Source organism: Elephas maximus, chromosome 20, assembly GCF_024166365.1.
Source record: "Elephas maximus indicus isolate mEleMax1 chromosome 20, mEleMax1 primary haplotype, whole genome shotgun sequence".
Lineage (NCBI taxonomy): Eukaryota > Metazoa > Chordata > Mammalia > Proboscidea > Elephantidae > Elephas > Elephas maximus.
In genome coordinates, this window is record NC_064838.1 from 718,271 (window position 1) to 731,088 (window position 12,818).

The following is a 12,818-nucleotide window of genomic DNA, read 5'->3' on the forward strand; positions in this document are numbered from 1 at the left end:
GAGATGGCTTTCCAAAAGTATCATTCTGATAATCTGAGAGTGAAAATTGCATTGAGGTTTGACCAAATCACCGTAGCAGGCTGTCCATTTTGCTGACCATGTTGGTGCCTGGAGAGACTAAATCATTCATTAGAATTGTGCTACTGTGGAATTTTGTTCCACATAACTCACGAAGCATGGAGTCTGTTATCAAGTTGGCATACCCATGAACCCACTCAAGAGGCATGTTTTTATAAAACCATTCCAGGACCACCGATAACACAGTGGGACAGACTTAGAGGGTGCAGTTACAACTACATCATGCTGGGGTCTCTCTTTGCTTAACTCTTTCTGATTAAAGGTCAATTTTCTGAGTGATATCCCACCAAAAAGTAAACGTGAGCTACCTTTGTCATGGCGTTAAGTTCTTGTGACCCCTTGGATACTTGGGCTCCAGAAATGAACTGGTATTCTTGCAGCTCTCCAGATGCACCTGAACTAGGAGACTTTCTTGACTTTCCCAGTCAGATTTTGTCCACCGGTATTAACAATGCTGTGATAGATGATGTCAGTACACATTTTTATACAAGCCCAGTTATTTCCTTAGAATAGATTCCTAAGGAAAATTGTTGCATCATAGAGTTTGGATGTTTTAAAACTTTTTGATAATGTTGGGCAGTTGTCTCAGAAATTTTGTATTTAATTTGCACTTTTTCCAACTATAAACGAATACACCTGTCTCACTCTACACTCACCAGCAATCAGAATTATCACTGCACAAAGCCCTTTGCCAGTCTGATTGGCAAAGTTGTTACGTTGGTTTAGCTTGTGCATTTTTTATTACAAGTAATGCAAAACATTTTTCTTCTTACATGCATTGGTCATTGGATATCATCTGTGAGTTTCCTAGTTTTGTCCCTTACTATTTTTCTGTTGGAGTTTGTGTGTATGTATGTAATGCTGAACATATTTTTCTCATGTGACTTTTGTACCAGCATTATTAGAAATATCTCAAGGGCGGTAGTTATGTTTTACTCATTGCTTTATTTCCCTATCACATAGAATGGCATTGGTATTTGGTAAAGACTCAATAAATATTGGTTGACTTGGATACCTAGGTGTGATTGGCCAGGCAGCAGGAAACCTCTCATCTAGACAACCAGCATTGTGGCATACTTAGAAGAGCTAATTAGATGATGGGTGGAGCCCCAGAAAAATAGCAAGTATGGGGGTGGGGACTGGGACTTTCCCTACTATACCTATATGTAACAGAATAGGTTTGAATTGGGAGTTTAATGAAAATACAAATGAAGGGTGACCCATAGGATCAGACAAAAAATCCAGACATTAGAGATGGAGAAGGGGACTGGACATCAGTTTCAAGCAGTGAAGTGAGAAAATGAGTTGCACAGTCAGAATCCAGGGTAAGTGGAAGAGGTCAGCAAGCAGGATATGGGATAAGTAAGGTGATTGTATCTGCTTATATATCATAAACAACAGTGAACACTGGTGCTTCATTTTAATATGGTGCTGGGCAAAATATGCTCAGGAGGACCTTGACACCCGGCTAGACTGTGCCATTGCTCAAGGATGTCTTTGAACATCTGAGATTCATCTGGGCTGACCACACTCTTATCTCCAGGATGCTCACCTTCCTGAGACACCTCAATGGTTTCATCTGTGCTACTAGTGTGGCCAGTGGAATCCAAGCATTTCAGTGCCAATACCTGCCTCATGAGCCCAGCTGGAAGGTCATCTGATCCGTACCCTGGTTAGTAGCTATCCTGAAGAATAGGACTGGCTCCAGATCTCAACATCTTTTGTGATTCTAGCCAACTCTGAATGCATTCTCTCCATGTGGCTACTTTGCTCAGTATCTGATATTTTAGACCCCATAGCTCAGATTGGACCAGATGGTGAGAATTCTATCAGAGAGCATAGCTGGTCTGGGCAGCAAGAAAGCAGACACAACAGTTTTCAAAGTTCCTTTCCCTAGTCAGCTGATGTTTGCGTGTGGCTTGGATGGGCACGCAGCCTCAGTTGTCCTTATCTGCCCCCCACCCCCCGTGATGGGGCCACTGTTTGGTAACATGCCAGGGAGACTTTTAGATGAGAAGGGTGTGCACTTTAGAGTCTCTGCTTCTAAATATCTCCAAGGGCCTTAGAGCTCCTAGAGCATATACACTGTCTATTAGGTAAGTTACTTTATATTAAAAACTGTCAAAGAAAGGAAAGCAATTTCATAAGGTTCTTAAATTAATGACAGCCTGGTTGCACATCGGTTGCTTTCTTTAGGCATCTGGGCTCTTGTACATACTGCCATTCTTAATCATATTTTAATTTTGAAATAAATTGCTTTCATTATCCTTTCATTTACAATACCGTGTGTGCATTACTGCTCATTAATGTTTGTCATCTACTTTGCTGAGGCTTGGTTTTTAAATAGCCATGTTGCAATGTGGTAATTAAAGATGATACATGTTGGTTTTACAGAAATTATTTATTTTTTAGTCTTTGAGTAAAACAACCTGGAGTGTTGTTGAAATTGATACTTTACATAGAAATACTTGAAGGTCGTATAAGTTCTCATGACAGTGCTTTAATTTTATCTGGGAAGGATACCTCCATGGCTCTAATGGATTTTACATCAGAAGGTTGATCTTAATTATATGGCACAGGAACTAAAAACAGAATTTTTTTAGATTACTGTTCATTACTTTCACCAAATGATTTCTTTACCAACATGATACCAAATTATTATTATTATTTTTTAAATCCACTACTTTAAAAAATCCCTTTCCTCCCTTATGATCTGATCCTATCCAAATTGGAAACCAAGATATTCTCAAGTTTAAATGATGAGCTCTTCTGCTGGACTTGCTTGTTCCTAATGACACTTATGAGTATTGATAATACATTTCAATCCAAGCGTGGGCCAGTTTGGATTAATTGGGAGTCTGGGACGCAGACTCATCCATCACAGACTATGTTCATAGAGTCTTTCAATTGCTTCTTCTTTACACTTAGGCAACCAGGTGCTAATAGCTTAATTGAGTATTAATTTTTAACTAAGTTGTTTATCAGTATGTGTTCTCATCACACTCCTTAAAGTAGGGATGACGTCTTTCCCATTCAGTTTCTCATTCGTTCAATACATTTTCATGAAACTGTTGCTACAGGCCGGGCATTGTGGTAACAGGTAAGAAGATGCTCAGCATTCAGTCCCTCCCCTTTTAGAAGGACAGGTGAGGAAACAGGTGAGGTGATGCATACCTGGTGCTCTGTGTAGGTGTGGAGACCATGCTGAGGGGCCTCAGAGGCTACATTTTTAATTCGCCAGCAGGTTCCCCTTCCAGATTGCTGAGACAGGAGCTTAGTCTGGAGAGACGGAGGACAGGAGCTTAGCAGCCATTCTTCAGCTGTGTAGACGTGTGACGACAGTAAGCGCAGGCACATTAGTTGGTGTGAGAGAATTTCCGCACAGACACAGCAGAGGTGACGGGGGCCTCCCCTACATCCCCCTTTATGTCGCATGTGTAGGAGGTTCACAGAAGGTGGAGTGAATAAAAAGACAAAGCCCAGACACCACAGCAGTTAAGCTTGAAGACACCTTTAAACTTGTGTGGAAATCCTATTAGAGTTCCTGGATTTAATCGAAGTTGCTTCGCTGATCTCCATCTGTATGTCTGGGTACTGTCAACAGCCTCCAAGTCACCCTGATATAATTTGCAAACATATGTGGTAAACTGGTAGGCATACATTAGTAGCTCTCAAGCCTATATGAATGCGAAGTAGAAAACCCCAGCTTTCCATTTTCTCGCACTTCAGCAGGAAGTTCTAGAGACCTGTCCCTTTATGTGATAATTCATACCGATGCTTAACAAACCTTCCTTTTCCTACTCAGGGAGGCTCAGAAGGGTTTGTCCTGGGTCTGTAGAGGCTTCAAGGGTGGCATGGTGCCAGATTTTCTGCAGGCCAGAGGGTGGGGCCGAAAGCTGCCCTCCAGTCAGCTCTGGCTTTGGGGATGCCCCTCCCTTCCCTCCCTTCCTTCCCCTCCCTCCCTCCCTCCCTTCCCCTCCCTCCCTCCCCTCCCCCTCTTCTCCCTCCCCTCCCCCTCTTCTCCCTCCCCTCCCCCTCCCCTCTGTCCCCTCCTCCCGTCTACAGGCCTCCAGGTGCCACTTGCCGCCTCTCCAAGCCTACTCTCTGTCCTGGCACTTTTTCTCAAGCTCAGCTTAACAGCTAAACTGGAGTCGTGTGGGAAGAAGGGTAGTGTCCTCTGGTCCACCGTGTTAGGGGTTTGAGGGGCCCTTCTGAGGCTGTACAGGAGCAGGCTCTGCAGCTTCTGTCTGGTGGGCACCCCAGCCTCCAGGCAAGGCCATGTAGTGTGTGGGGGAGGAGCCCTGTTTTCCTCATTCCTGGCTTTGATGCTCCACGTTTGGGCAGCTCGGAAGGTGGGGACTTTTATTCAGAGAAGAGACCCAAAGTCAGCTGCGAGAGCCAGAGAGCAGGAGATCCCTATGACAAGCCTGCCTATGGACACACCCCTTCTTTCTCTGTCTGTCTCTCCTCTCTGTCACTCTTGTCCATACCTGTGTCTGTCTTTATCTCTCTCCCTCCCTCCCCCCACCGGGTAGGGGTGCTGGGGGGCGAGGTGCAACTTAGTTGGTGGGATAAAAATAGGAAAGAAGTGAGGGACAGCTGTGTTTTGAGTAACTGTCACTGTCCAGATAAGGTGAAGGCTAAAAGATTTCCTCCTCCCCAGCCCATATAATGTGCCATTTGCGTTTTGTCCCACGTAGAACCCTAAGTGTCAGGGCTTTCTGTTCTTGTCTGAATAGTCAATGCAACGTTATGAAGCTGATAAGAGAAGTGGCCCCAGTTACTTGGCAACGGCCCTAAGCAGAGCAGTGGGCCGTTGATGGAGGAGATTAGCTGCCACAGAAAAACCGCCTTTTTTCCTTCTCTCTTCCCTGCTGCTTATCTTTACACCCACAACAGGCTGCAGCGAACGTGACAGCTCTCGTGATATCAGTGGGTGGCAGTGAAGCACCACAGCAAGTGAGGTATGCTCAGCAGCCGTGGGGCCAGCCGTGTGGCCCGGTGCTGGTCGCTGCCCAGGGCTCCAGCCTCTGGGAAGCCCGGCTTTGGGGAGATGCTCCAAGTGCCGGGGAAGTCGGGGCTCCAGCCGTCTCTGGCTCATTTATACGGAGCAAGGAAGCAAACATTTGTTCATAAATGACGGCGATTCCTCCTGTCACCTCCGTGAAAAGAAAGGAAAAGTACCGCCTGAAATTACTGAGGTGTTGCTAAATATATTCAGTCTCCTGTAGATCAAAGGACAGCAAATAAGAGAATGCTGCCCGTGCCTTTGGGGGGAAATGTCATAAGAAGTCAGTAAGCCAAGTGTTTGCAGCTGAGGTGCCATAAATCAGGCCTGCTTTGGGGCTTTTCTTTCCATCTGTTAATTCTGATTCTTCCTGTCACTAAGCTCCCTTTAGCTGTGTGTGGAGGGAGAAGAAAATCCATCCCCCTGGTGTGCTGTGTTTGGGGAGAGTGCTGTCCTGAAACTAAACCCATTTCACGCCATTCCTTCTGCTGTCCTTGTCCCAAGGAGGCTCCACTCTTGATTGTTGTTATTTGGTTGTTTGTACAGACCACTGAATTCTAGAATTAGAAGAGATGTTCCGGTCATTTAGTTCTACTCTATTATTTTCAAAAAACAAAACAAAAAATACCCTCAAATCCAGAGTGGTTAAGATGCTAGATGAAAGTCACACAGCCAGTTAGTGGCAGAACCAGCACTGTTGTTGTTACTGCCGTCGACTTGATTCAGACTCTTGGTGACCCGTTTGTGCAGAGTGGAACTACTCTGTAGGGTTTCCAAGGCTGTGACCTTTCGAAAACAGGTTGCCAGGCTTGTCTTTGGAGGCGCCCCTGGGTGAGAATGAACTGCCTGTAGTTGAGCGCTTAACTGTTTGCGCCACCCGGAGCCGTGCTACTTCCCAACTAGGACTCTTCCTGGTCCAGGGTTTCCTGAAGGTTGGATTCTGCTCTTTGGCAAACGTTTTGATGACAGCAATGATGATTTTTGGTCTACACACAGATTTTCCCATTATAATTTCCCTGTAGAAAATGTAAAGAGAATTACAGTTACTAGAAATTGTTAGTACTTGCCTTTAGCTCTTTTTAAATTTTGCTTTGTTATATTACCAGTTATCCACATATCCGGCTTTTCAGGTAAAACATAAACTCCTTGCAGATATAAGCTTCATCTTGTTACTGTCTTCTGTGCACAGCACTTAGTACACTACCTGGAAAACGGCACATTTTCAGAGAAAGTCTATTGGTAAATTTATTCAGAAGGTGTCTATTAGGCACCTGCTACATGCCAAGCACTGTATTTTGCACTAGAATACTGGCAGTGTTTTGGGTGGGGGTTGCTATTATTATTTTAAATTATTCTCAATTTTCCTCTTCCAAAAGAGGTATACAATAAGACTGACACATCTGAAGTTGAAATGTGAAGTCCTGACTGGGAAAGAGGAGAGAGAAGGAAATACACTACCCATAAATCGGTTGCCATTAAGTTAATTCAGATTCATGGTGACTCCATGTGTGTCGGAATAGAATTGTCCTCCACAGGCTTTTCAATGGCTGTCACCTTCCAGACATAGATTGCCAGGCCTTTCTTCAGAGGCACCTCTGGGTGGATTTGAACTCCCAACCTTTTGGTTAATAGGTGAGCGCTTAACCATTTGTGCCACCCAGGGATTCCTACACAATCTGTAATGGTTAACAAAGTTAGTGGGGTTGAGCCTTAAGCTTGCTTTTGAGCATCCTGGCATGTAAAAGAAAAAGGGAAAAAGAACAAGTTGAGTGACATTTTATAAATAATTAAAAATTCAAGTTCTAGATTAGACAAAGGGAAGTGAGTGACTTGTTGGTTATCTTAGAATCCAGAGAGAATTTTATCAACAGTGATGGCCTGCTTGCGTTGTTTTTATGTTCAAAGATGGCAGTCTTTTGTATTAGATGTCTTGTATCCAACTGTGAGGATTGTAATCACTTATTTAAATGCAATGAAGATAGAGCGAAGAAGACATTTGTCATTGGTTTGTATGTGTGTGAAAAAACCTATTATTTGACATAAGTAACAACAACAAAAATTCATTCTCGACTTGGTGGCTATGACCCCAAGCACTGCCAATGTGTAAGAAACCGAGCCTGGTAACTAGACGGGATCCCAGGATCTGGGCGAGAAGATCAGCAAGGGAGCGCCATCACAGCCCCTAACAGTGCCTGGATCTCAGTGCCCACATTTGCATTCTGTTTTGTGAACAGATGAACAGAAATGCGGCAGGATTATCAGACGCCTCTGGCAAGAGCAGCCCTTTCAGCATCTCCGTGTGTTTCCAGAGCTGCCCTGACTGACACCTTACTCCATCATTTCAGGTGGCCACACCCTCCATTCTCTCTCCTCTCCCCCTGGTGTTCCTTGGATATGTCCTTTTCACTGGCTGGCCATGGTGACCAGTAATCCCCAGTGCCATCTAGATGGGAGACCCTGGATTTGGGGTGCAGCCAACGAAGCTCTGCAGAACCTGGCAATGTGGGGGACTCTTTGCTTTTTGTCCATGAAGTGAGTCCACAGGTGCCCTGCAGATATCTCTCCTGTTCCTTCTTCTGCCCAGTCTGCCTACTTGCTGCTGCCGTCCCTGGCATTCTTACTTGGGGTACGCCCAGATTCAGGTTTGCAGCTATTGAAGTTGCATTTCTTCACCTCTCTGTTTGAACACAGGTGTACAGATGAATGCAGTGTTGGCGGCAAGGAGAGGGCACGCCATGGGTGCTGGCCACAGATGCCTCCCTGAGAATGAGATGAAAGTGGAAAATTCTTGCAGCTCAGAAAAAACTGTTCTGCAGGCAATCATGTGTTTTCATGCAAACACAGAACATTTGAAAAATTGTGGAAAATATTTAATTCAACTGTCTCATTTTAGGGAACTAAGCCCCAGAGAAGTGAATTAATTTGCTCAAAGTTGCATAGCAGATCAGTGGCAAAGCTGGGATTAGAATCTAGTCTCTCAGTAACCAGCTTAATGCTTTTTTTCCGGCTTTTCTCTTTTCCTCCGTTTTCTTTCTCATTGTCACTTAAATAGGACTCTGAAGACAATGGATGATTTTGGGAGTGTCTGGTAAACACAGACTTAAGAGTAAAGGAAGCTTTGAGCTATAAGTTCAACATCATATTTAGCAAAGTGAAATGCCCCACCTGTATATTTCTTGGAACTTGTTTACATAGCCCAAAGCAATGTGTTATCTTTAGACTCTGACTCTCTGTATATGTATATATTTGAACATTTTATTGTGCTTTGAAGCCCTAACGGCACAGTGATTAAGAGCTATGGCAAGCTACGGCTGTTGACCAAAAAGTCAGTAGTTCAAATCCACCAGCTGCTCCTTGGAAACTCTATGGGGCAGTCCTACTCTGTCCTACAGGGTTGCTATGGGTTGAAATTGACTCGATAACAATGGGTTTAGTTTTTTTTTTTTTTTTGCAGGGGGTTATTGTGCTTCAGGTGAAAGTTTGCCCAGCAAATTAGTTTCCCATTCAGTGGTTTTTACACAAACTGTTCCATGACATTGGCTGCAATCCCTGCAATATGTTAGCACTCTCCCCATTTCCACCCTGCATTTTCCCATATCCATTCCTCCAGTTCTCCTGTCCCTTTCTGCCTTCTCAGCTTTGCTTTTGGGAAAATGTTGCCCTTTTGGTCTCGTATAGTTGATTGTTCTAAGGGAGACATTCTTCACAGGTGTTATTGTTTATTTTATACAGGCCTATTGGCTGAAAGGTGATCTCCGGGAATGGCTTCAGTTCTGAGTTAGAAGGGTATCTTAGGGCTGTGGTCTCGGGGGTTTCTCCTGTCTCTGTCAGGCCAGTAGGTTTGGTCTTTTTCATGAATTTGAATTTTGTTCTACATTTTTCTCCCACTCTAACCAAGACCTTCTATTGTGTTCCTGGTCAGAGAAGTCAGTGGTAGTAGCTGGGCACCATCTAGTTCTTCTCAGGCTAATGGAGGCTGTGGTTTGTGTGGGCCATTAGTCCTTTGGACTAATTGCTTCCTTAAATATTTGGTTTTCTTTACTCTCCTTTGCTCCAGATGGAAAGAGACCGATAGTTGTTTCCCAGGCTTTTAAGGCTCCAGATGGTACTCACCAAAGAAGGATGTAGAACGTTATCTTTATGTGCTATGTTATGCCGATTGACCCAGGTGCTCCTCGAGACTATGGTCCTTAGCCTTCTAGCCCAGTAGCTTAGTCCTGCGAGGAGTTGGCTTATGTCTAAGAAGTACACTTGGGTGTGCTCACATACGACCTCCCACACCTATTTAGCGTGCATGTCTACCTACGTATCCACTTGCAAATTATTGTTATTACTCTTGTCGCAGGGTTGTATATTTTATAGTATTTAGTGTAGTTGCCCTTTATTCTTGCGTACCTCTCAGTCTCTTCCTTTGCCTTGGTCGTGGTGCTGACTTTTCCCCCATATTGCGTCTTGTGTTTCCCTTCACCAAAACACATCTACTATCTAGTTAGTGATTCTCCCTCCCACCCCTTCCCATCCCTGGTAACCATCAAAGTATGTTTCTCTCTGTGGATAAACCTTTTCTTGACTTTTCATAATAATGGTCTTGTACGATATTTGTCCTTTTGTGATTGACTTATTTCACTCAGCTTAGTGTCCTTCAGATTCATCCATGTTATGAGATGTTTCAAAGATTCATCATTGTTCTTTATTGTTGTGAATAATGCAGCAGTGAGCATGGGTGTGCATATGTCTACTCATATCAGAGCTTTTGTTTCTCTAGGGTATATTCCTAGGAGTGAGATTGCTGTATCACATGGTATTTCTATTTCTAGCTTTTTAAGGAAGAGCCATACTGTTCTCCATAGTGATTGTAACATTTTACATTCCCACCAGCAGTGTATAAGAGTTTCAATCTCTCCACAACCTTGTCAGCATTTATTGTTTTTGGTTTTTTTGATCAGTGCCATTAATGCTGGGATGAGATGATATCTCATTGTAGTTTTGATCTGCATTTCTAATGGCTAAAGATCACAAGCATCTCTTCTTGTGTCTGTTAGTTGCCTGAATGTCGTCTTTGGTGAAATGACTGTTTATGTCCTTGCCCATTTTTTAATTGGATTGTGTGTGTTTCTGTTGTTGAGGTGTTAGAGCTTTCTATAAATTTTAGAGATTAGACCCTTGTCAGTATGTCACAGCCAAAATTTTTTTCCCAGTGTGTAGGTTCTCTTTTTATTCTTTTGGAGGTCTTTTGATGAGAATTTGATTTTTAGGAGGTCTCAGTTATCTAGTTTACCTTCTATTGTTTGTGCATTTTTAGTTATATCTGATAGTCTATTTGTGCCACAAATTAGGGCCTCTAGGTTTGTCCCTATGTTTTCTTCTATGGACTTCATTGTTTTAGGGTTTACATTTAGGCCTTTGATCTATTTTCAGTTAATTTTTGTGTATGGCGTGAGGTATGGATCCTGTTTCATTTTCTGCAAATGGATATCCAGTTTTGCCAGCACCATTCATTAAAGAGACTATCTCTTTCCCATTTAATGGGCTGTGACCCTTTGTTGAAGATCGCCTGTCCATAGGTGGGTGGATTTACTACTGAATTCTCAATTCTTTTCCATTGATCTATGTGTCTGTTGTTTGTACCAGTACCAAGCTGTTTTGACTACTGTGGCTGTATAGTAGTTTCTAAGACTAGGAAGTGTGAGGTCTCCTACTCTGTCCTTCTTCAATAATGCTTTATTTATCTGTGGCCTCTTTCCTTTCCATATAAAGTTGGATATTAGTTTTTCCATCTTGTTAAAGAATGTTATTGGAGTTTGAATTGGGATTGTATTATATCCATAGATCACTTTGTGTAATATTGACATTGTCACAATGTTAAGTCTTCCTATCCATGAGCATGGTATTTTTGTTTCCATTTATGTAGGTCTCTTTTGGTTTCTTACAGTAGTATTTTGTAGTTTTCTCTGTATGGTCTTCAATGTCCTAGTTAGATTTATTCCTCCTATTTTATCTTTTTGTGGGGTATTGTAAATAGCATTGTTTTCTGGATTTCCCTTTCAGAGTTCTCTTTGCTGGTGTAGAGAAACCCAACTAATTAATAGTATAGTTAGTGATTACAGATAGTTTCACAGGATGTTTACATCATGGTCACAAGATGCTTACATGTATGTTCTTTGTCTATCTTGCAAAAATATCTTATTGGCAACAGCACCCAGACAGCACTTTTCCTGAGTACATGTATTTTGAGGGGTGCAGATGGTCACATGGTTAAGACCCTTTGGGGCATATGGTTTTACATCCTGGTTTTGACCCCTGAGGAAAAACATATTTTTCTCAAAAACATAGCTCTTAGCCTAGAATTCAGATTAGAATTAGATAATAGTTCTTAAAAGTGAAAGACATGATGGGAATTACAAAAGTAATTTAAAGCCGAAAGTCAATTAAAAATATTAGATAATAGTTCTTAAAAAGTGAGAGTCATGATGGGAATTACAAAAGTAATTTAAAGCCAAAAGTCAATTAAAAATATCTATAAACATAATGATTAACTTAGTTTTCAAAAGAGCTTTAGAAATAATACATAATAATCTTAAGACACAATACTATATAGTAAGGATATACCAAGAATATACTAAGATTATCAAGTCTGTAATATTTGAATAATAGTAATAAAATTTCATAGGTTAACAGTGTGAATTCCCCAGTCAAACCATTGGCTTTGATGATGTTAGATTCAAAAAATAAATAGAGTTGCTGCAACTAAGCAATTAAAATAATAAAATTATGTCATAATTTAAGTTTGCAATCTAGTATCAGGCATATGTTACTAACATATAAATTCTAACTTAAAGAAAATTTGGTACTTTTCTTGATATGACAATATGTTTCATATAATTTATAACATTTTAAATAAATCCTTTAGGCTTTTTATGGAGTTTTGAAGTTGTCATAAGTTTATCATAGATTATTAAGAAACAATACTTTAGTTATTTAAAGCAAAGATTTTAAAGGTAAAAACCTTAGTACCCTCAAAGCTATGAGACTTTATTTCAACCTGTTGCTGTTAGGTGCTGTTGAGTAGGTTCTGACTCATAGTGACCCTATGCACAACAGAACAAAACACTGCCCGGTCCTGCGCCACTCTTACAATTGTTGCTGTGCTTGGGCCCATAGTTGCAGCCAGTGTGTAAATCCATCTCATTGAGGGTCTTCCTCTTTTTCTCTGACCGTCTACATTACCAAGCATGATGTCCTTCTCCAGGGACAGATCCCTTCTGATAACATGTCTAAAGTATGTGACATGTAGTCTCACCATCCTTGATTCTTAGGAGCATTCTGACTGTACTTCTTCCCAGACAGATTTGTTTGGTCTTTTGGCAGTAGATGATGTATTCAGTATTCTTTGCCAACACTACAATTCAAAGGCATCAATTTTTCTTCGGCCTTCCTTATTCATCGTCTAGCTTTCGCATGTATGTGAGGAGATTGAAAACACCATGGTTTGGGTCTGTCACACCTTGGTCCTCAAGGTGACATACTTGCTTTTCAACACTTTTAAGAGGTCTTTTGCAGGAGATTTGTCCAATGCAGTGCATCTTTTGATTTCTTAACTGCTGCTTCCATGGGCGTTGATTGTGGATCCAAGTAAAATGAAATCCTTGACAACCTTAATCTTTTCTCCTTTTATCATGATGTTGCTTATTGGTCCAGTTGTGAGGATTTTTGTTTTATGTAGAGATGTAAT

The 12,818-nt window shown here is 41.9% G+C and overlaps 1 protein-coding gene across 4 annotated transcripts in view; it reads left to right on the forward strand.

Annotated features, from left to right (window-relative positions):
- PTPRN2 (protein tyrosine phosphatase receptor type N2) overlaps positions 1 to 12,818 on the forward strand; it is a 1,957,978-nt gene that overhangs the window by 498,115 nt on the left and 1,447,045 nt on the right. The window contains exon 1 of one of the 4 annotated variants that reach the window (XM_049861882.1): positions 7,370 to 7,431. The exons of the other annotated variants lie outside the window; for them this stretch is intronic. The gene's annotated coding sequence lies outside the window, so the exon portion shown is untranslated. Of the gene's footprint in view, positions 1 to 7,369; positions 7,432 to 12,818 lie in introns of those variants that run through there. 4 annotated transcript variants of the gene reach the window in all.